Raw genomic sequence first — 25350 nt, 5'->3', positions numbered from 1 at the left:
GGTCAATAATAAAAATAATTTTCATTGACTAATTATTTCAAGCGTTAAAAGTGATCATTTTAAGGAAAATATTTTTCAAATCATTCATTTTTTTACAAAAATGAATAGAACCTTGATGTACCTTCTCTCTCCCTTTTTTTTTTATTCTTTTTTATTAGATACTTGAATAATACAGGATTTGGTTGCCATCTCCGGTAGACGGGTGGGTTAGGAATTAGGGTTTACGGAGTTGCACCGGATCGCTGCCCTTGGCGTTGACCGACCGCTTCAATTGGGTCCACGGTCCACCACCTGGTCGGGGGATGTCAAGTTTGTCATTGTTCCCTCGCCCCCCCGGATCTCACGGTGATCAAATGATCCCATTGGAGGTTTCAACTTGTTAAATTCTTTTGACATCAAACTAAGACCGCCTTTTTTTTGGGGGGGGGGGGGGTCTAATACCGATTACTTTCATTCAATCAACTAAGAAGACCGCTTTTGGCATTGACGCGTAATGCAGAACGACCGATGGAACGAGTTACTATGCCGATGAGGAAGTAATCAGTCCGAAAGAAACACCGACTAGAAATGCAAGTTTCTCCGGATAAATTTTTTTCTGTGGGGATAGCATTCTCTTTTATCAATTCTCAAAGATGGGACGGGTGAACTTGGCGGAGCATCATCCTCATCAAGAGAGAGGAGCTCGCATTTTCTTATAGTAGTTCTTCGGTAGCAATGCATAACAGGTCGGGCTCGGGAACAAAACATATCCCGAGCAAGAACGTGCCCCTTTGCACATCTCGCCATTCGAACGACGAAATGCATCGGTGATGGATTCCCACCCTCGCACCGGCAACCATCTAGATCGTTATTGTGTGAACAGGAAAAGTCGCAACATCGTCTCTGTTCGAATGATAATATCGAAATAAACAGCAAGAACACAACCACCAAAGCACAAGCCATTGTCTTTAGGCTTTCCCCGATAATTAGTTCACAGTTCACAATCACAGCAATGCATAACCGTCGTTTTTTTCTCTTTATCTTATTATACCTTCGGTCTCAAATGTGAGCGGTATTTCGAAGTAAAATTTAAGAGCTCCGTTGCTAGGATTACCAAATAACGCCTAGTCCTTTCAAGAAGTAATTTACTTAGAACACAACAAACCATTTCTTATTCTCTCTTACGCGAGTCATCAGGATCCAGAAGTATTGGATAGAGATCATTAGCAGACGCAGACGAAGTGGTTCCATCCATGGCCCATCGGTGGGACGTACCCTTGGTGGTATTCTCACCAACCAAACGATCTTCCTCACCTTTGAAATACTTCCTCATGGCCTCAATTTTCTCCTCGGTCAGGAGAGAGCCATCGTAGTCCAAGACTCGAACAGCAGCCTTGCCCTCGAGTATACTATCCACAGATGACATCGGCAAATGGAGTGCTGGAGTTGTATTAGTACACATCAGAGCTACCTTTATCAATACCAGCACCTCCTCTTTGTCAAAAGTGAGAACCGAGCCTCCGATCAACTAGATCAATCAAATTTCCTCTCTCCTTCAAAAATCGCGCCTAGAAACAGAAAGGAAAAGTGAGGATGTTTCCCTTTCAAGCTTCGGGTATTGATCTCTTGCAAAATATGCTCAAATTATCGAAACAGACTAATCCATGACCGCCGCCACCCCAAGTTGCACATCTTGAGCATGAACACCATGGATCGGCTATTGCAAGGATCTCCTTTCAAATTCAGTGTAGACCAAAACACAAAAAGAATGTTAAATATGTCTCGAGTTTAAAATTGTTATTGGCACCACAAGATAAAATATGGGGGCCACGTTTGATCATTACTCAAGATTTTGGTCTGATAGGAAAGAAAGAAGTGCACAACTTCTTTCTTGAGTAATGATAGATCAAGAGAGTAATGGTAGATCAAGAGTTTGAAAAAGAGAGAGTGACCTACATGTTATTCCTTTCATTTTCTCCTTCTTCATGTTGTCGGTCAAAAAGAAGAAAAAGGTAGGGATTGCTTTCCCCCTTTTCTCTTGAACCTGCAGAAGCCGTATAGAAGGAAAGAAGGGTTTCTTGTATATAATAATGAGCACCCAAAAGAAGAGAGGGAGGTGAGTTGCACAAAAGGGCTTCTCATCGCACAAAGAAGTAGTTGCACAGAAGGCACTAAGAGAAGGGGATTACTTTTCTTCTCTGGACGAAGAAGCCGCACAAGCGCGAGGAGCTTCTGAGTGTAGTAGATTTGTGCGTGAGTTTGTTATATCCAAGTAAGTTGTTTATTTGTAAACACTTTGGGTTTGGGTATAATCTAGGTGCGGGAAACACGAGCGTATTGAGCGATTGTAATTCCGATTCTCCGATTATAGTGGATTGTTCTTGCTGGCTCTCCCGTGGATGTAGGTACCGATATTCGGACCGAACCACGTAATTTCTGGTGTCCTTTATTGTTCATCGTTATTTCTCGTGGCTTTTCGCATTGATTTATTTGCAAGATCCGGGTTAGCTTATGCACGTTATATTACAACAATTGGTATCAGAGCACCAGGTTCGGATATTCTAGATTGTGATTTGGGGCTTTTGCTTGTCTGATTATTATCTGGATATCCTGTGATTACAATTATGTCCGGAGTGAAAGCTGAAATTGAGAAGTTTAACGGGAGGAACAACTTTGGGTTATGGAGTCTCAAGATGGAGGCGATATTGACAACTCAAGGTTTAGCAGAAGCATTGGAGGGCAAGGCCGAGTTGCCCGAAACGATGACAGATGTTGAAAAGGATGTGGTAATGAGGAAAGCTAGAAGTTTAATCCTGTTGAATTTATCGGATGAAGTGTTAATAGAGGTAGGCGAGGAGAAGGATACCGCAGCATTGTGGACAAAACTTCGGGCGCTCTATGTAACGAAGGGTTTGAACAATCGCTTATACATGTTGAAGAGGATGTTCCGGTTCGGATATATCGAAGGTACGTCTATCGAACCCATCTAGATGAATTTAATAAACTCATGATGGATTTGAAGAACGTCGGTAAGACACTTGATGATGAAGAGCGGGGCATGATGTTGTTAGCTTCCCTACCGTAGTCATGGGAGCACTTTACCGATTCATCATTGCAGGGGCGTACTACGATTACCTCGGAAGAGGTAAAGTTCGCTTTATTTTCTAAAGAGTGGCAAAGAAAGTTGCGAGATGACGGTCTAGCGCAGGATGTAGCGCGAGGACTAGTGATTCGGGGTAGAGAGCAACAACGAGGGTCCAAGAGCAGTAGAGGTAAAAGCGGATCTAAGTCACGCCATAGAAAGTCCAAGGGACGCGTGAAGTGCTTTGAGTGTCACGAAGAAGGGCACATCGGGAAAGATTGTCCTAAGTTGAGAAACAGAGGTGATAAGCGAAAAGCCACAACCAGTGTGGCGAACGTTGTTGAAGAGAGCACTAGTGATGCGAGAGGCTGTTTTGTGTGTGACCGCGGGTTCATCGGGAGATGAATGGGTGCTAGATTCGGGGTGTTCTTATCATATGACGCCTCATAAGAACTGGTTTACTACTTACCGACTGCAGATGGTGGTAGAGTTCGTTGGGGGAATAACGCACCTGCAAGGTTGTGGGGATAGGGACAGTTCGGATTCGGATGCACGATGGTGTGGTGCGCACATTGACGGACGTGAGGCATGTACCGGAGCTCAAGAAGAACCTTATTTCTCCGGGGACACTCGATGATATCGGGTGTAAGTACACCGCTGAAGGTGGAGTGCTAAAGATCTCTCGAGGTGCTATAACATTGATGAAAGGGAAGAAAGTGAGTTCTCTCTATCATCTACTGGGAGAGACCGTGATAGGAGCTGCTGCTGTTTCATCGGGTGAGTCAGATTCTGATTTAACTCGTTTATGGCATATGCGTCTAGGGCACATGAGTGAGGCAGGTATGACGATGCTGAGTGATAGAGGGTTGTTAAAGGGTCAGAAGACAAGTAAGTTAGACTTATGTGAGCACTGCATCTTTGGGAAGCAAAGCAGGATTAAGTTTGCTACAGGTATTCATTCGACCAAGCAACCGGTAGAATATATTCATTCGGACGTCCGGGGCCCGTCTCCGGTTCCTTCGAAAGGAGGTGCTCGTTATATGCTGACATTTATCGACGATTATTCCAGGAAAGTATGGGTATACTTTCTGAAGCACAAATCTGATGTGTTTGATCGGTTCAAGAAATTTAAGGCATTGATTGAGAAGCAATCGGATAAACGGATCAAGTGCCCGAGAACCGATAACGGCATGGAGTTACGTGGTAAAGATTTTACCGAGTTCTGCGAGAGAGAAGGGATTGTGAGACACCGCACAAGACACGGGACACCACAACGAGAATGGCGTGGCGAAACGGAAGAACAAAACTTTACTTGAGCGGGCTCGGAGCATGCTTTCGCATGCTGGAATAGGCAAGGAATTTTGGGCCGAAGCAGTGAACATGGCATTTTACCCGATTAATCGATCTCCATCATCCGCTATCGAGTGGAAGACTCCGGAGGAAGTATGGTCGGGGAAACCTGTTGATTACTCCGGATTATGAATATTCGGATGTCCTGTGTATGCTCATGCGAGTGATGGTAAGCTTGAGCCGAGGTCAAAGAAGTGCATATTTCCGGGTTATGCACATGGGGTGAAAGGCTACCGGCTGTGGTGCACCGATCCCGAATCACCCGGTTTTCTAATCAGCAGAGATGTGATTTTCGACGAGACTGCAATGCTTCGACGCAGGAGTTACCGAGACACAACCAGCAAAGCGGCATGATCATGGTGTTAGTAGTGAGGTGGAGCTTCGGTGGAGACTCCGGAGACCTCGGAGGTAACAGATGTTCGAGGCTGCGAAGTAGCCGCAGCTCCCTGAAGTCGGTGATAGTGAACAACCAAGATACGGCCGCAGATAGTATAGCCGCAGCAGACATGAGAGAAGGCAAATTAAACCACCGGTACGTTATGCTTACACAGATTTTGCTTATGCTTTGACCGTAGGTGATGAGGTGGAGACAGATGAGCCTTCGTCTTACTCTGAGGCGATGACTAGTTCCGAGTCGTCGCAGTGGCTAGGGGCTATGAGTGAAGAGATGGAATCACTCCATCAAAATCAGACATGGGAGTTAGTTAAAGTATCCAAGAGCCAGAAGATTGTCGGAAGTAAATGGGTCTACAAACGGAAAGAGGGCATTCCTAGTGTCGAGACAACGAGATATAAGGCGAGGCTTGTTGCGAAGGGGTATACCCAGCGGGAAGGCATTGACTACGGTGAGGTGTTTTCTCCCGTGGTAAGGCATACTTCTATTCGTGTTTTACTTGCCTTTGTTGCTGCACGGGATCTCGAGTTGGAGCGGCTTGATGTGAAAACGGCGTTTCTTCACGGTGAGTTGGAGGAGCAGATTTACATGAGGCGACGAGAGGGATTTGCTATTCCGGGTAAGGAAGATCATGTTTGCTTATTAAAGAAATCTTTATATGGGCTGAAACAATCTCCTAGACAAAGTGGTATAAGCGGTTTGACGCTTTCATGGCTAGTCGGGACTATTCAAAGAGTCGATGGATAGCCGTGTTTATTTCGGGAGATTGGAGGACGGGTCTTTGATATATCTGCTATTATATGTTGATGATATGTTGATAGCAACAAAAATATGTCCGATATTGATGTGCTGAAGAGGCGATTGAGTGTTGAGTTTGAGATGAAAGATTTAGGTGCTGCAAAGAAAATATTGGGTATGGAGATTTTGCGTGACGGGACCGCAGGATTATTACGTCTGTCTCAAAAGAAATATATTGAGAAAATTGTCGCACGTTTTAATATGCGATCGGCGAAGTCCGTGAGTACACCATTAGCGAAGCACTTTAAACTTTCGGTTAAGTTATCGCCGCAGACCGAGGAGGAGGATGAACATATGTCTCGTGTTCCTTATTCTAGTGCCGTGGGTAGTATTATGTATGCTATGGTATGCACTAGGCCCGATATTTCACAAGCTGTCGGTGTGGTTAGTCGTTATATGAAGCGTCCAGGTAAAACTCATTGGGAAGTCTGTGAAATGGATCCTCGATATTTGAAGGGGACATCGACGTTGGTATAGTATACCGGAGGGACAATAATGGCAAGTGAGACCACCGGTTTTGTGGATTCCGATCATGCAGGTGACTTGGATGAGTGCGGGTCTTTAGCCGGGTACGTGTTTACGCTTGCAAGTGGTGCGCTTAGTTGGAAGGCGTCCTTACAGGATCATGTAGCCTTGTCGTCGACCGAGGCGGAGTACATGGCACCGACCTTTGTAGCGAAAGAGGCGATATGGTTGCAAGGTTTGCTCATGGACTTTGGGTTAGAACAAAAAAGTGTTGATATACACCGTGATAACCAAGGTGCGATTTATCCGGCATATAATCCGGTTTATCACGAGCGAACGAAGCATATCAATATCAGGTACCACTTCATCCGAGATGTCTTAGCGAAGGGTAAGGTTGTTGTGAAAAAGATTGCTACAAAGCAGAGACCCCCTGGACATGATGACTAAGCCTGTTCCTTTGGCGAAGCTCAAGCTTTGCTTGAGCACTATTAGCGTCTGTAGAGAGTGAGCGCCCGTGGGGGCGTTGGGAGAGCAGCATGGATGATGAGCGTTATTAACTTGGCTTCAAACATCGAGCCAAGGTGGAGAATTGTTAAATATGTCTCGAGTTTAAAATTGTTATTGGCACCACAAGATAAAATATGGGGGCCACGTTTGATCATTACTCAAGATTTTGGTCTGATAGGAAAGAAAGAAGTGCACAACTTCTTTCTTGAGTAATGATAGATCAAGAGAGTAATGGTAGATCAAGAGTTTGAAAAAGAGAGAGTGACCTACATGTTATTCCTTTCATTTTCTCCTTCTTCATGTTGTCGGTCAAAAAGAAGAAAAAGGTAGGGATTGCTTTCCCCCTTTTCTCTTGAACCCGCAGAAGCCGTATAGAAGGAAAGAAGGGTTTCTTGTATATAATAATGAGCACCCAAAAGAAGAGAGGGAGGTGAGTTGCACAAAAGGGCTTCTCATCGCACAAAGAAGTAGTTGCACAGAAGGCACTAAGAGAAGGGGATTACTTTTCTTCTCCGGACGAAGAAGCCGCACAAGCGCGAGGAGCTTCTGAGTGTAGTAGATTTGTGCGTGAGTTTGTTATATCCAAGTAAGTTGTTTATTTGTAAACACTTTGGGTTTGGGTATAATCTAGGTGCGGGAAACACGAGCGTATTGAGCGATTGTAATTCCGATTCTCCGATTATAGTGGATTGTTCTTGTTGGCTCTCCCGTGGATGTAGGTACCGATATTCGGACCGAACCACGTAATTTCTGGTGTCCTTTATTGTTCATCGTTATTTCTCGTGGCTTTTCGCATTGATTTATTTGCAAGATCCGGGTTAGCTTCTGCACGTTATATTACAACAAAGAAGATTTGGATATAATTTGAAATGACGAATTGCACTTAATGGCATGACAATTCATTAAACAGGTTTCAATAGCTAATAACCGTAACGCTCCTTCTCAATCATTGAAATGCATATGAGTAGTTATATACTATGCTCACGCTTCCTTAACCCATCTTTCCACTGGCACAAGCAGATATTTAAATATGGATATGATCACAATCGAAAACTTTTGAATGCTAGAGTGGGTTTACCCAATCGAGCGGATAAAAGCATTCCTCCTTGTTTTGGGAACTAGTGTTGCTCCGGCCGCTAACAACTTCTAAGGCAACGATGCCAAAACTATAGATGTCGGCTTTGTCGGTGAGGTAACCATGCATTGCATACTCCGGTGCCATATATCCACTGCACAACAAGAAAAGAGCTTGCGTTTGCAACAAGGTAACAGTCTTAAATAGCACATACTTAATATTCCTCAATTGGAAAGAAAGAGATATTCCTAAATGTGACACTATGGTCTCAAGAGTAGAAGAAAAAACAAGGGCATCTTGAAATTTTCTTCATTAGAATTTACTGAGAATATTACAAATGAAGAAGAAGACCATTGTTGTTCTATATAACTATCAGAGTACATATATGACTTTATTACTTGGAAAAGAGGCACTCGACAGAAAAAAGAGTTGGAAACAGGCTGAGCCAAGGTCTCTGGATACATGACCGAAAAAAGAGTTGACAAGCTTTTTGTCCGAGTGAACACATTAGGTAGGGTGCACCGAATTACCATTCGAATGTTTATCTTGAATTGTTCTTAATGTAGCAAATGGAGCATGCGGGGTATTATCAATCTTTTTTAGTACAATCTCGCATAGGAGGATATGACCTTTCCAGGAATTGTATTAGATTATCTAATATTTGTTGAGACAACGGAAATGAGTTAATCTTGTTGAACTAATGTTAGGGTTAGTAGACTAGAGTTAGTAGACTGAACTTGTAGTTTTATCTGTTCCCTAATTAATCACTTTCTCTTAATAAACAAGTTGACTTTTCACAAATGTTAAGCAATCATCCGAAACATGTGAACATGCTTATTTATGTTTTCCCGTGGGGAAAATGACCAAAATAGTCCCCGAACTTTGATTAAATGTGCAATCTCATCCCCGTACTTTTAATTTGACATAAATGATCCCTGGACTATTGATAAATGACCAATTTAGTCCTTCTATTTGTTCAAACTGTTAAGTGACGACATGGAGCGTTAACTGATGACATGGAGAGCTGAGTTGGATTTTCAAAAATATGACTCAGCATATACTTTTAAAAAAAGAAATCTTTAGTCATTAAATTAGGGTTTTAGATATCCCTCTTCTCACGATCACGTCTCTTGGAACCAAAAGAAAGGAGAAAACGCCGTTGTTCTTCCTCCTCAATTGCAGATGTCTTAAAATGCTTCGATTGACAATACAACGAAGAGGGCTGGGTTGAGATCGATGCTAGGGACGATTCGGATCTTGGGATTGTAGAGCGCATGCCACCGCCTTTGTTGGTGGAGCTTGTAGAGGCACACACGCTCGGGTTGATTGAAGAGCAGAGGAAGCCCGTGCAAGTCGCACAAAGCCATCCAGCAATCTTCCGTCCGAGTCGTAGCAGACGCAAGCGATTGCGCCCTCTGTTAACCCGGTGAGGTGCAACCCACCAACATTCGGGTTCAGTGTCCTTGATTGTGTGGAGGTTTTCATCTTTTCCTTTCTTTGAAGACTCGGGTCCGTACAAGTGGGGGTTTTGCAAGGACGACGTGTCGTGTAGGCTCTTGCATGACTTTTATTTAGGATTAATTACGACTTTCTTGAAGATAGGTTAATGAGAACTTTCTTGAAGATGAAAATGCATGATTATCGTAAGGTGGGAATAGCTTGTTTGGGCATGCTTTGGTACGCAATGTCCTATAAGAGTATCAAAACAATATTAAATGCACGTCACGTTTTGTTATACTAATTTAGTGTGGTCCAAAACTTGTCGTAGCCTTAGGTTGTAGCTTTTTCATGGCTTTTCGAACTTGACCAGCATTTGTCTTTGTTTTCTTGTATTAAGATTATACTTGTGCTAATTGTTTGTTCATATTGTATAAACAATTCAAATATATTGACTGTGTCCTTTTTCTATTTTAGTTTTACTGATTTTTATATGCAATTTTTTGCAGATTTACATGGCCAATGAGACATTTCGATTTACTCTATGGGTTGGGGGTAGGTTTGTTCGTGATAAAATAGTAGAGTATGCTGATGGTCATAGTAGTGAGTGGTTTTATGATCCGGATAAACCGAGTTACTTTGAGATTTTGCACTTGGTACAAGATATGGGTTACTCTAATATTGAGAAATTCCATTATTTAATGCCGGGGAAGAATTTTGAGAACGGCCTAAGATTAATTGAAGATGACACTTCGGTGCAGGAAATGATAGGATTTTGGGAAAACGTTGGTGGTACATGTGAGATATTTATTGAACATGGTGAATACGTTGGCGATGGGTTAGTTAAGAGACCAATGAACTTAGGAGAAGATAAAGGAGTTGTAATGCTTACTGATCGGCAAAACAATGAAATTGAAGATGATGATGAGCTTGTTGAGGTCCCATGGTTATCCGACAATGAAGAAGAAGAACTTCAAGCGGCTAGGGGAAAAATTAGAACTTATAAGGCAAATAATGCATATAGAGTTGCTAGGTTGCTGGAGATACCTAGTGAAATAGATGTTGAAGTGGAACCAAAAAGGAGGAGGAAAGAGACCGTAAAGACCAGTTGTAAAGATATTGTTGAACTTGCGATCGAATACTTTGACTCAAGTGACTCTAATTGGAGTTTTGTCACGAGTGATGAAGAAGAGATAGAAATAGAAGAAGCTGGTAGAAGGAAGAGTTCACATGCGCAGTATGATGAAACCACAGAGATACCTCATTTTGCATTGAATATGATATTCGATGGACCTAAGCGCTTTAAGGAAGCTATCAACAAATATGCAGCCACCGGAAGAGTTAATATTGAGTTTATCAAGAACGACAAAATGAGAGTAAGGGCAAAATGCAAGGCTAAAAATTGTGACTGGTTAATTTATGCAGCTAGAGATAGCAAGACAGGCTTGTTTCTAGTGAAAACTTTTAAGGATGTGCACACATGCTCTTGGTCTTTCCGAGTGAGGAGGTTTACATCTACATATATGGCCAAGCATTATCTAAGCTTGTGGAGGGCAGCTCCTTCAATGAAGTTGCATGAGTTCAAAAAAATTGTGCGAGAGCAGATGAGCTTAGATGTTACTATAACCCAGTGTAGAAGGACTAAACTGAAGGTAATCGAAAAACTAAATGGTATGTACTCCTATGAGTTCAACAGGTTGTGGAATTATTGTGAAGAAATTATTCATAGAAATCCTCGAAATACTGTGAAGGTAAAGTTTATAAGAGAATCACCAAATTCAAGACCAGTCTTCCAACGGTTTTATGTTTGTTTGATGCTGTGAGAAAGGGTTTTCTTGAAGGTTGTAGACCTTTGATAGGGTTGGATGGGTGTTTCTTAAAAGGAATGTTGAAGGGTGAGTTACTAACTGCTGTTGGGAGGGATGCAAATAATCAAATGTACCCCATTGCATGGGCCGTTGTTGAGGTCGAGAGTAAGGATTCATGGGGCTGGTTCGTAGAGGCCTTGAAGTATGACCTTGGCACAAATGATGGTGTGGGATACACAGTGATTTCAGATCAGCATAAGGTAATGCTATTATTCTTCCTTCATTTTAGACTTTCCATGTGTGCCATATTGTTACATCATTACATATATATAATATCATGTATTCTTTTGCGGGGGCTTGTGCATGTACTAGAAGAGGAGATGCCATTGGGCGAGCACCGACGATGTGCAAGACATTTATGCAAATTGGCGTAAGAAGAATGGGGGTAACGACCGTCGTAAGCAATTTTGGATGTGTGCAAAGTCAACTACAATCCCGCAATTTGAAAAGCACCTTGGGGAACTGGACAAGATGAGCAAGACAGGAAAGGCTGACTTGATGAGGATTTCTCCAAAATTTTGGTGCAAAGCTTACTTTAAAACTATAAGCAAGTCAGATATTGTGGACAATAGCTTGTCAGAAGCATTTAATGGATCAATATTGGAAGCTAGACACATGTCAGTCATATCTATGCTTGAGAATATTAGAGAGAAGATGGTGACAAGAATGCGTGAGAAAAGAGACGCATGTCAAAGATGGAAAAGAGACATTGCCCCGAGGATATTAGTGAAGATAGAAGGCAACAAAAAAGAAAGTGCTTTTTGTCATGTGCTTTGGAATGGAGAAAATGGATTTGAAGTGCGTCATAGGAACGATAAATTTGTAGTGGACACAAGAAACAGCTCATGTTCTTGCAGAGCATGGGACTTGAGTGGGATTCCATGCCCTCATGCAATTTGTGTCATTCTATTCAAAGGGGAAGAGATAGAAACTTTTGTCGCCCATTGGTACAAGAAGGATATATATTTAAAGACATATAGCCACTACTTGGAAGCAATGAACGGCGATAATCTTTGGCCTTCCAGTGATAGAGAACCTTTGGTGGCACCAACGCCTCGGGTTATGCCCGGTAGGCCTAAAAAGAAAAGGATAAGAGAGGAAGGAGAATCTAAAAATGGATTCAAAGTGTCAAGACAAGGCACAAAAATCACATGCCATTTGTGCTTCAAGCAAGGTCACAACTCAAGGAATTGTTCATTGAAACAAAAGAAAAAGGTAAGGTTTGTTCATCTTGTGTCTCTAGTCTCTATCAATACTTTAGACTTCATTTTTTTAACGAACAGGATGAAGAGAAAGTCGGACAGAGAGAAGCCAACCCATTTGTCACGTAGATGCATCCTAACAATGCCACCACTCAAAAGGTTACTCTTGACATTACTTTTAAGGAAGTGACTATGTATTTGAATAATTATAAGTACTATTTTAGCTTGAGTATTGCTGTTCTTAATAGCTTGGACTGGAAGGTAGTCGAGCCACTTCTCTACTAAGGAATGCCAACTATGATGTGATCAATGCTAAGAAGATGGAGAGTGCATCTCACTAATATATCACGGCAATTGGACTAGAGGTACAACCTTATGCTAGTAAACTTGTTATGTAAAGATATGGCATTTGGTTGATTGATGCATTTCTTTTGTAGCGGCAAAAGGCGGACATTATGAAAAAGAAGCAAGAAGAACAGAAACAAGCCGTGGAGCATTTGAACGATTTTGGAAGTGTTGGATCAAGAAGATCTCCAAGAAAGAGGAAAATTGACTAGTAGTAGCTGTTTGAAGAGTTGAAAGTAGGATTAGTTCTAGTACTTTTTGTTGATATGATCCTCTTGAATTTAAGATCAAGAGATGGAGTTCGTTTTTTGTAGTTCTGGAAGTGTTTAAGATGTGGTAATGATGCTAGTAAGAGCACTCTGAGCAAGAATTTTTTGTTTTGGTACATTTGATATTTAAAAAGAAGTACGCGTGACCTTATTTTCATTTGATCCGTTGGTGTTAAAGAGTACAGCCAATATTCTTGAATAGTTGTTTGTGCGCTTGTGCGTGATTCTTGTTTGTAAAAATTTTGTTGCATGTGTAAAAAGTTGTGTTTGATCACTGCTTCAATAAAATGCATTTCAACGAAGGTTTACCAAAAAGAGAGCTAAATAAAGGCAATTTCTGTCCGCATCCCCACTCTCAAATCGTTTGATAGCCATATGCGTCGTCTGCATATCTCCCAATCCTGTCTTTCAACTTTCAACAATAACAAGCCTAGCTTGTTTAGAGATAGACATGAATTTTCCTTCTTAACAACCGCAACGAATTTTCGGTATAAGAACATCAATTTTCATTGCTAACACGAGCATTGAATGATTTTAACATTTTCATTCCTAAAAATCAATTGCCAGTTGCAACAAATCATGATCACCGGGCCTAATGCTAATTTGTGGAAGCTCGATCAATGTCAGACTGGAACTGGATCGATGTCGCACAGGAAAGATAATGTGATAGACCAAACTGCAGAGGAGAAGTTGGCCCGAGGGAAAAATCATGGATTGAGTTCAGAAATTATATGCTCTTGCTCCCGCCCCTTGGCGATGGATGGTATAGTCAAAGCCCCCTCTTTTCCTTCTCCTCCAATGACAAACCCGCTCGGTGCGGGATCATTACATGGATGTCCAACCATGCCACTTTTGCCACGGGTTTCAGCTTCATGTGTCTAATTGTGCCTTCATATTCACTTCTTGGTCTCTTTCTTTCTTCAATTGTTGTACGTCTTCTAGCTTTTTTGGTTCTGAAATTTTGGTCGGGAAAGGATCTAGCATAATCTGTACGCAAAGGGCGAATGAGTGAAAATCAACTAAGAAGACAACCAAGTTATCTGCTTCTTAGAAGCAAGTCCTTAAATTGCCAAATCGTGAACAATATCCTAGTAGTCTATTCTTGTGTCATCCATCCAGAGCTGAAGCTTATAGCTGCCACACTCTGGAACAGTCGAATTGCTCGAAACGCTACCATCTTCAAACACCAGCCACCAAAGCCCACGATCACAGTTGCTTCAATTGGCATTTTACACCAAAATTACTTAAAGTTGAACGTAAGGACGAAAGACCGAGAGTGTGACTAAAGACTCGCCCAAAAGATGAAAACCTCCACACAATCGGGGACACCGAAACCGAATGTTGATGGGTTGCACCTCACCGGGTTAACAGAGGGCGCAATCGCTTGCGTTTGTTACGACTCGGACAAAAGATCGCTGGATGGCTTTGTGCGACCTATATGGGCTTCCTTTGCTCTTCAATCAACCCGAGCGTGTGTGCCTCTACGAGCTCCACCAACAGAGGGGGTGGCGTGCGCTCCACAATCCCAAGATCCAAATCGTTGCCGGCATCGACCTCAACCCAGCCCTCTTCGTTGTATTGTCGATCAAAGCATTTTAAGAAATCTGCAATTGAGGAGGAAGAACAACGGCTTTTTTTCCTTTCTTTTGGTTCCAAGAGAGGTGATCGTGAAGAAGAGGGATATATGAAACCCTAGTTTAATGACTAAAGATTTCTTTTTTTAAAAGTATATGCTGTCATATTTTTGAAAATCCAACTCAGCTGTCCACGTTATTCCACGTCATCACTTAACAGTTTGAACAAACGGAAGGACCAAATTGGTCATTTATCAATAGTCTAAGGATCATTTGTGTCAAATTGAAATTACAGGGACGAGATTGCACATTCAATCAAAGTTCGGGGACTATTTTGGTCATTTTCCCTTTCCCGTGTGTATACAACAAAAACACGGGCGAATTAGCTCTATCGCATATAATACCAAGTTATATTCATATTAACAATTACATGTCAATATCAGAGTATCATTACTTAATGATAAGAGTATGTGACATAATTAACATTATTTTCCTAATTAATGTGAAGAGTGGTTGGACAGGCATAGAGCTTAGTGGTTAAGACACATTTGTTGAGCACCATTCTTTGGGATGATGTGAATCAACCACAAAGCTCCATTCAACTCACTTATATTAAATCAGACAAATTGTTTCTATTCCATGCTTTTATCTTGTTGCTGACTCCTTATTAGGTTAACAGGAACATAAACCAAGAAACTTACTAAGTTCCAGCAATCTTGGTGCTAATATGTGTGTTGTTCTCCTCATCAAGCTTTGCCAAACCAAAATCTGATATTTTAGGGTTGAGATCCTTATCCAGTAAAACATTAGTAGCTTTGATGTCTCTATGCACAATCTTCAGCCTTGATTCTTCATGGAGATACGCCAAGCCCCTGGCAATACCCACGCATATCTTGTGTCTTGTCTGCCAGTCCAACTTTAGCTGAAATTCTTCAGGACCTTTGTGTCAATAGACATCAAATCTACGTTATTCCCATGTCATAAGCTGAAGTCAGTGAAGAAGAGTGCGATATGAAATTACCAAATAAAGCACGAGCAAGACTGTTATTTTCCATGCACTCGTAAACCAGCAAAAGTTGATTCCCTTCAATGCAGCATCCATAGAGTTTCACAAGATGCGGATGTTGAAGAGCAGAAATCATCCCAATCTCAGTCACAAACTCACGATTTCCTTGCTTGGATTTGGATGAAAGCTGCTTCACTGCTATAGCGGTGCCATCTGTCAGAAGACCCTGCAATTGAACTTCGGAATCAGTTCAATGCTGTGAAGACTCAGTTTATATTGAATGCTGCTTTCTACATATCTTTTCTGTTTGGAATTGGTGATTTTCCTATATACCTTGTACACTGAACCAAAACCACCTTCTCCAATCTTATTGGCGGCATCAAAATTGTTTGTGGCAGCTTTAATCTGTCGCAAGGTAAATGAACCAATTTGCAACGCTAGACCCTTCAAATCTGCACCATGTTTTGGAACTTCTCAGAATTTGGAGGAGTCAACAGCTGACGTAATCTACTATCTAACAAAGACATAGCCATTCCTTCGCAATGTACCAGAAAACATTATTATGACTATTTGGTCTGAACAAGTTCAGGACAGAATATCTTAGCTTCTTGAAATTTATTTTCTAGGAAACTCTGGCATTGGCTGGCAGTACGTTCTTTGAAAAACAAAAAATGGTGAATGTCTTCAGGGTATTTACTATTGAGGGAGAAGAAAAATCATAGAAAAAGCAACTACCTTGTGCCATTTCATCTTCACGTCCAAAACTTCCTCTCCACCAAAGGATAACCAGGATAAGAAAAACTACAAAAACTATAGCAGCCACAATCCCGACCACTGTGCCAGCAGCTATGCCGGTCGACTTACGTGGGGCTTTAAAGCCTGCAGTGAAACAATCAGATTAATGAGCACAGGAACATATCTTCTTTTGGAACCATGTAATACTAATTACAAAGGAAAAAGACAGAAAAAGAAAATCTTCTCTTCGCTCTCAAGGCTGTACTACAGTATACAGGGGCAAGGGACGTTAATACAAAGCAGAAAAGTGAACGAGGCTATTGTTTCACAGTCTGAATAGAAGGATTAAAGATACCCGGATAAAACAATGCTCAGATAGAAAGAAGACAGAGCAAACCAGAGCCAATTTTCGCCTCTTAAGAGAAAAATAATAGATCCTAGTCAGCTACTGTAGAAATTTATCTGATCAACAGTAACAGATGCCAATGGCCTGAATCCAACAGTGGACATTTGCAACCAAACCAAGTAACTGAATAGCCTATTGATGACTTCCGGTGCAAGACTGACAGAGGGTATTTTTTCCCAAAATGAATACAAGTAACTCTCTTAGAGAAGCACCAAGTGAAACATGGACGTGTCTGTCTGCATACCAGGATAGACGGAGATAGCAGATATAAGAGGGCCATAGACTCCTCTGGTAGGTATAGCATTGGTTCCTTTTCCAGCCCAATATAAGCGTATCTCCAGAGTGCCCTCGGTCACTGTGGCACTAAAATTTCTTATGACTGCCTTTCCAACTCCACCTGCTTCAATCTCGATGTTGAAATTTTTCCACACCAATTTCCCCTGAAATAATGGATTCAAGTTGAGGGTCTCCACACTAAACAAGGTGAAACTTTCAGTCTCAATAGAATGTAGAAATTGTGATCAGATCATTATTTGCAAACACGAGATATTTAGACAAAACAACCCGACCATAATGTATTGAATGCTTTATATGCTTTACATATTTGAACCAGCACCACTTAATGCCCAAAATTTACCTGTATATAAACATTAAAAGCTTGCCTTCCAAGGCTTGTATAACTTTCGTTGCCTGTGAACATTATCTCCGCAAAATGAAGGCTTACATTATATGGCCCATTCATCAGACAATAACCATAATAAGTTAGAGAGATAGCAGAAACTCGTGCTCTCGTGTAAAGCTGGGCATTATCTGCAGACAGTACGGATATGTTTTCAACTATATATTTATCTGGATTAAGATCATTATCAGGGAAGTGACCAGTGCTGCTGTAGCCCCAGTAATTTCCAGTAGGGAAGGAACTTGAAGCAGCTGTAGGCACCACTGAATCATCATTGTATGTGTAGTCCCGTGTTTTTACTTCGCCGCCACCGCAATTTATGAAGAGGTTATACAGATCTGGATTGGGTAAAGAAACAGCCACAAAGAGAAAATCAAGTTTTCTTCTTTTTGTTAAAATGGAGTGAACTTTTCAGACACACTAAATAAACTAGCATTTCCTCAATTGAGCATCACATAGAAACTCCCAAGTTCATGAGCAACACATTATTTCATGGAGGCGGCTTTTGAAATTTCTAGGGTATTTTGCATTAACATCAAAGATTGACACAATAGCCTAGAGGACAGTTGACAAGGAGATAAATTTGATGAGAAAATACAGAGTTTGCTGCAATAGCAGGATCTGATGATAATGATAGGATATATAAAAGATCAACTTACTTGTTGGACAACGCTGACTTTTCAGACATGAGACAAGTCCACTTGTGGCAGCATATGAGGTTCTGAGCAAGTCAATAAAGATTTTAATGTTACGATCTTCGTCGTCGTTAATGAAGTTCCATGCTACGTACATAAACAATTAAAATGCAGGTCCTTGGAAATCCAAAATCTCTTGGTGAAAAATTTAATCTCTGACATACGCATTGTCAACCGCTGAGCTTGCAAACAAGTTGCTGTAGAGAAGACAAAATCAACATTCAGTAGAGAAATGGAAATCTTTTACGCATGCAGGATTATAAGGTACTCATAACCCGCACATTTGAAGGGAGCCCTAGACTTAGACTGAAGAAAGGAGTACATACACAGATGGTAGTCGACATTCTGAGCGTCCAGCATCGAAATTGTTATATGATAGGTCACTACACAGAGAAATAGTCAACCGTTTCCAAAATATCATCAATTTGAAGAACACACTGAAAGCCATTCCATCACATGATATTATGTACAAAAAGGGAGAATGAAATTAGTATTTTATATTTATCCAAGATATCATATATTAAATAATTAAAAGGAGAAAGACTAACTGGAGTCAACGGAGACTTTCGAACTAGTTGGAGTGCAGTAACACATTTTTACCCAGTAACAGTATAACACACATGGTGTATAAGGCCAAGAGTCAAAAGATAGAACCGTGATTCCAACGACTACTAAGTCAGATCATCTTATTAGAAAATTTCCAGGTCACCATTCAAATGTTTAATCTACCTCATAAGAGCTTCATTCTTACACCCATACGATTATATCAAACTTTCTCCTACGTAAACTCATTTTTGTTGTAGAATTTCTCAAATACAATAACCTTAAAACATTGTTATCAGCAAGAAATAGCCCAAGCAACTAATCATATTCTGCGGGAGATGCACTAGACAGACTTTCAAAGAGGATTTATAATAAGTAAAAGCTTCCCAAGCATTGGTTTTTATCATTCCAAGAGAATTGAAAAAGATCTAGAGCTGGAAGGCCTTTTTGTATAGCAGAAATTGGGGCTAACTTGGCACTTCCAAGACTCTCAACTTTATATTCTTTCGTGCACACCATACAATTCAGCCTCTTGCTTACATATAACTTTCCCATTAACAGATCCCAACAAGTAGAAAGGTACTTATGATGTTTCCTTTTAACTCCATAGGCTACAAATCATAAAGATGCAAGATGGGATGCATAATTGCTTACTACAGGGTGAGATTAGCCAGAAGCAAGTTCGTGATTAAACAAGACATTTTCTTCAGGCAGCGAAACCTTACACAAGTTTTGCTCTACCCAGGATCCAAGGAGGGACTGCTCCAGTCAATTGGTTTCCAGTCAGATAGCTAAACAAGAAAATTTGATTGTGTCAGTTCCTCAAGTACTTTGCTCACTCAAACTGACAAATTTTAGAGCTATATAACTCAAAAATGCATTATTTAGCATATTAAAAGCATTTAATTTATAAGTGGTGGAGAAAAAAAAATCAGTTAACTCATTATATCAATATGGAGCTTTCAGCTGTAGATGAAAGATAAAGGAAATCAATGACAAAAGGAAAACTTGATCCTCGCAAAACTTGGAGTGCTTGGGGAAAAATAACGTAACACTCGGACACTTTACCATAGCACTCGGACACAAAGCTGAACATGGTGAATGATATTGTCATACTAGCTTCTTAACTATTTCCTTGCGATAATGTTCTTGTCCTTCTAAGATATAAAATAACTAATTAAGGAAGATGTGCCAATGTCAATCAGTCAATTCTTGTGCAGAAAGATGAAAAGATCCTGCCGTTGTTGAACAGCCCAAGAAGCTTAGAACTACAGGTTCTCATCATTTTCAATACTGGGGACAGGACATCAAGGTCCTACTCGCAGACCTTCTAAATAGCACTGAAGAACTGCACTCACCAAACGATCTAGGGCCACTGTTGTGGAAAGAACCAACTAGAGAACCTAAGGACTTTTGCTAGGTTTAATCTCCAACACATCATAAAATAGGCGCATAGGAGTACATACACACTTAACTGTCATATACTTTAAGTAACACTGATCCATTTTATTCTTCCAGCCTAAACAAGTAACTCTATTGAAACTTTTGAATTATGATCTTTAAGCATCAGAATATCATCGATCTATGTCTGCTCCAAGACTACAGTCCCACAAATATAATTAATGGACAATAACCATAAATTCATAACCCAAATCATTGTAAAATTTGGATGGTGAAATGATAAGCATTTAGGACACAACAACTTTAAGGGTTATATGCTAGACATATTATCATCGTCTAAGTTCTATTGATAGCTCAACTACTTTTCATTAAGAGTTGCCTATAGCTTGGCCACTGGAACAACTTGAGATTTTAGATTCTTATACAACATAACAAAAAGAAGCTTGAGCCCAGCATCAAAGTACTTACATATAATCTACATCTACCAGGTTGCTAAAGGAGATGGGGATTGCACCACTCAGTTTGTTGAAGCTGAGATCTCTGCAAAACAATTGAATGGAAAGGAGACAAATATAGTGAGAAGATAGTTTTAACTGACTCCCACTGGAGACTCTTTGAGTATACTTTGGAGGAATGTACAAACACAGGCAACATCAATGAACCTGCAAGTCCAATTCAGATGTTTAGACATACAGGTCAACTGCCTGGTGCCTATGCTTTCTACCAGACATTCACTCCAGAGGCATTCATCACCTAAAATCCATGTTCATCAAGTTGGTCACATGCTATAAATATAAAAAAATTCCGCTGGAAATCAAATCTATGACTTGGAAATTTCAATTTATGTATAGATATTCCAATAGGCTAATAGAACCAAAACTAAAGCTAATCAGAATTTATCGAACGGATCCCCTTCATGACATTATTCATGAATAAAGGGATGACGATAAAATACTAGGGTGCTTAGAAAGTAGAATATCAGCTTGAGTGAATAAAAAATAGCATATAAATTGAGGATTTAAAAAAAAAAAAAAAAAAAAGAACCGGAAAGCATGATTTTGCAGTCCCATATAATTATGGGCGGAGAAATTACAACCTAGTTGAACCTGAAGAAAAGGAAATGGAGAATATGATAAGCCACAGCAGAACCACAGAAATTTGTTTATTCAAAATGTTGGAAAAACAAAGAATAAGCGTTGATGGCTGATGATGACAGAATGTAAAAAAATTGCTGTTAAGTGTAGCATTTATAAAGTCTTACAGAGATGACCAGATGAATAAGAAGGATTGACATGTATAGAGATTAGAGATGCACTCGAAGCCATGCTCTCTTTCGAACTAAGAATGTTATGGCTGACAAATATACGACAGCCAAGCATAAAACTCCAGTTAGATATTGCAAGGCTGAAATTTCGAGAATGGAAACCACTAGAAGGAAAGTTTCCATACAATCAACCACTAGAAGCCTCCATTTTGCATTAATGCCCTTAAGAAGTTAAGATAACAAATCAAAGCAAAATAAGAGGAAATGGGCACCACAACCAAGGTAAGAATTCTTGTGTTTTCTGTTCCTGGAAAAGTGAAAACAAACAGAAAAAGGTCCATATACTTCTTCTGCCCGAAACTGCGTATTCTAGAGCAGCGGTCACAATCACCATAAACTTAAATGCCACATCACGATTCACAATTCAGCGATATCAACAGAAAAGATCAAAACGCCATCAAAGTCAGTAAGGGACCTTCAAGCCATTGTAAGTGTGTTCTTTAACTGCAACCAATAGTCAACCATAAACTCGTAGGAATTTCACCTATTAAGGGTAAAATTATCTATTCTGCCTGGAATAGGAAAAGGGGAAAGCTGTTTCCCACTCACAATATTTTTAGCTTCGTCATGCTTGCTAAATAACCGGGTAGCTCTCCTGTGAGATTGCAGCTCCTCAGCATCCTATAAGGAAAAAGCACTGATATTGTCACATTGCTAAGACGATTCGCCTCTTTTGCATTAAGTAAACTCTGTGAAGGAGCAGTGCTCTCACAATATCTTAATATTTGTGCAGTTAAGCTGTGGAACTCGGGACTCGGATCCATTAATGTCACTTATTCTCCTGCATATCAAAAGCAAATAGGGAACTTTATTAGATTGAAACCATTTCAAAGAAAGGAGAGATCAGATCGAAATGCCAAACTGCCACACTGACAAGTCAGACAAATTCGTCAAAAGTGCGATTCCGGAGGGAATTGGCCCTTGCAATCCACTTCCTTGAATAACCCTGATGAGACAATTCATAGATTGAACTATCATGGGGACATATTTATACAGACTGACTTAAAAGGCGAAGAAGCATTAAGTCTTACAGTTTTTTGAGATTTGTCAAGTACTGAATAAAATCAGGTATCTTTCCCGAGAACTGATTATCACTGAGTCGACTACAGTGCATCAAATAACAAGATTTATATGAAGAAGAAAGAATAGAAGTATCTAAATAGTAGCAGAGTATGTGGAAATTGGAAACTAACAGCTCCTGCAAAGCCGTTAGTTTAACAAATGTTTGAGGCAGCTCCCCGGAGAAATTATTTGAAGTGAGGTGCCTGCAACAGAAAAACCCAATGATATCACATCGGTTAATCTCAATTACCCAATGTGATAGAATTTCCCCCCCCAGAAACGAAATCATCGGCGAATAATAACTCGACGAACAATGCAGAAAAATGCATGGAGAGACTCACAGTACAAGTAACTGGGACAAGTTGCCCAGGTCTGGAGGAAGAGTTCCATTAAGCTGATTGATCTCGACAACTCTGAGCAGACGAGAGGTTAAATCAGATTGAACACAGCCAAGGTGCCAAACGCGGGTGGCGGGATGAGTGATCACTCACAATCTCGAGAGGGTGGATATGTTTCCCATCTCCTTGGGGATTGGACCAGTCAATCTGTTTCCAAGTAGAGAACTGCACCACAATCACCGCGTTTTTCCAATCAATAGAAGATACGATCGATCGATCGATCTAGAGAGACAGAGACAGAGAGAGAGTACGTACATGTTGCGCAAGTTCGTAGAGCCCCATTCTTTAGGAATTGTGCCGTTCAGATAGTTGCGGGTGACGTCACTGTTTACAGAGAGAGAGAGGAGATGATGCTTGTGAAGAAGAAGAAGAAGAAGAAGAAGAATGATGCCGGGAAGGGAGGGAAAAGTGAGGCTTACAAGATTTGGAGGTGAGGCAATCGGAGCAGTTGAGGCGGAAGAATGCCGGGAAGGGACTGATTTTTGAGAATTCTGTTTTTCACACGACAAGACGGGGCTTTTTTAGATTTGAGAATTAGTTTTCTCTATCTGCCTAGAACTAGCCATCAAAATGATGTTAAAAAATTGCTATCCCGATCTACACGGTATCCGTTACGATTAGACGCACAATCACATCACAATTGATCGCAGAAGATAGAGAAAGAGAAATCGATATATAAAATTTTGTTCTGATTCATACTTAAATTAGGATTACATCTAGCAGAGGATTTCACCGCAATCGGAACATCCACCACGTCCTTGTTACGTCACTCAATTACGAGCGAAAAAGATAATATATAATCGTAGTTATTCATATACCCATGCTTCATGGGAGTATAAACCACACCACAACTCAACAATATCAACCACTTCCAAATGATAGAACCATTCGAGAATCGCCTCAAAGATGAATGTTTTAATCTAAACAAATGAGTATATAGCTAATGGTTTTATTAGCATAATATATTTTGGATAACTGTAAGATTAACGGTATATTACGGATCATGAATTCTCGAAAGAATGCACCTGCGAGAACGGATTCCAAATGATAAAGTCCTTCAAGAATCCGCTCAAAAGAGGAAGGTTTTGCTCTAAACAAATGAGTATATATAGCTAAGGGTTTTACTAAAGTAACAGTTTTTGAATAATCATGAAAGCAACAATATGTTGTAAATTATTTTAATTGGTTATTATTTATTATTTTGTAGTCCGAACATACTTGTTAATCTTTTAGTCGATTTTGGTGTCACATAATCATTTCTCCATAGCTAATGCAAAGAGCATGCGTCACTCAAAAAGCCCGACCCCGAATGTACGTACGTACTAAGAAGAGAACAACAACATGAGAAAATATGATTCTTGGCGTGGTCGAACATTTGTTTGGATTTTAATAACTCGTATATGATTTATAATTAAATGCTAAGCACATAACATATGATTGTACTAATTAGAATCGCGAAAATTAAGAGAGAGAGAGAGAGACATGCCGATGACGTGAGGAACGGTGTTATTGTCGGCGTCGGTGAAATTCCCGCAGGTGACGGCGTCCATAGTTGATCTCCTCATTTTGAAAAGCATTGTCAAAACTATGCTTGAATGAGGAGTTCCTATTCCCGTATTAAAGGTGAATGTGTTGCCTTCGTCGAAACTATTCTCTCGCGATTTATACACTATGCATCATACTTAAACACTTGACGCGCAGCAATATCTCACGGTTGCATCTTCCCTCTGTGAAGCCACCAGTGCCATGTGTTGAAAATTAGTACGTCGTGTCCTTTCCATGCACTGCCGTTAGCGATAGAGTCGAGCTTCGGGGCTTTTTTCCAAACCAGGTGGAAAAAACAAAATAATTACCAAATCGGGGGTTGACTTTTTTTATTTACCAAATCGGGTGTCACTCGGCGATCATAGTGCCGAGCGACACTCCGCTCAGCGATCACACTGCCGATCGGCCGGGGGACCGGTGGACAAAGTCCGGTCGGCACTTATAGTGCCGAACGGATCGCCGCTTCAGCGATATTAGTGCCGACCGGTAGTCCGTTCGGCACTATAAGTGCCGACCGGCAGCCGCTCGGCACTATAGATGCCGAGCGGGTGCCGAATGGGCCCGGCGCCCACCCCAACCCCACACATTGGACACACAACGTAAGATATGTTGGTGCTTTGGGACAAATTTTAGGGGATGCAATTGTGCTGACAATGGATGATATGGTAATATCCCCCGTTTACGGAAAACGTCTCTCTCACCGAGAGGGAATGATTCGAGAGTAAAAAGACGAAAAGGGGGTCATTCCCGAGAAGTGAGCTTAGGTTGTGTGAATGATGGAAGCTAAAGGGGCAAAAAGGTAATTTTCGTATGTGCATGCATTTGGACTTGGTCGGGGGTATCCTCGCACTCCAAAGGGCTAGGTGATTACGAAAATTCACGTGTAATTGACTAATCTTAGGGAACCAAACTCTTAGCTAGGGCTGAAGCTTGAATTCATTCGAACAAAAAAAAAAAATCACGCGACAAACTAAGAAGTCTCACAAGCAATCGGCTGATTTAACAACCCGTGGATTAAGGGCATAGCGATTTCGGCGTGTCGCGAGAATTCTTATAATTATGTATGTGTATGTAGCCACCGATATCACACGAAAGCATATGATATTCATGCCTCATGTTTGAATGAGGAGGGGTGCGAAAAATAAAAAAATAAAAAGGCATTATCTTGTCGAATGAGACTCTCATCACTTGCACGGGCCTCCGAGAAACCA

The 25350-nt window shown here is 40.7% G+C and overlaps 1 protein-coding gene, 1 long non-coding RNA gene and 2 pseudogenes across 2 annotated transcripts in view; 1 reads left to right on the top strand and 3 right to left on the bottom strand.

Annotated features, from left to right (window-relative positions):
- The window catches only part of LOC115733887, a 117993-nt pseudogene that overhangs the window by 25801 nt on the left and 66842 nt on the right, over positions 1-25350 (bottom strand).
- The window catches only part of LOC115731555 (protein trichome birefringence-like 41), a 72103-nt gene that overhangs the window by 30368 nt on the left and 16385 nt on the right, over positions 1-25350 (bottom strand). The window lies entirely within an intron of this gene.
- Positions 1054-22248, bottom strand: LOC115730495 (annotated as a pseudogene).
- On the top strand, positions 11959-12810 carry LOC125313726. The gene is made up of 4 exons (XR_007197316.1): positions 11959-12170; positions 12239-12316; positions 12406-12522; positions 12595-12810. It is a non-coding gene; the product is annotated as an uncharacterized LOC125313726 (long non-coding RNA).

The sequence above is a fragment of the Rhodamnia argentea genome, chromosome 2, assembly GCF_020921035.1.
Source record: "Rhodamnia argentea isolate NSW1041297 chromosome 2, ASM2092103v1, whole genome shotgun sequence".
NCBI lineage: Eukaryota > Viridiplantae > Streptophyta > Magnoliopsida > Myrtales > Myrtaceae > Rhodamnia > Rhodamnia argentea.
This window is presented reverse-complemented; position numbering and strand designations above follow the sequence as displayed.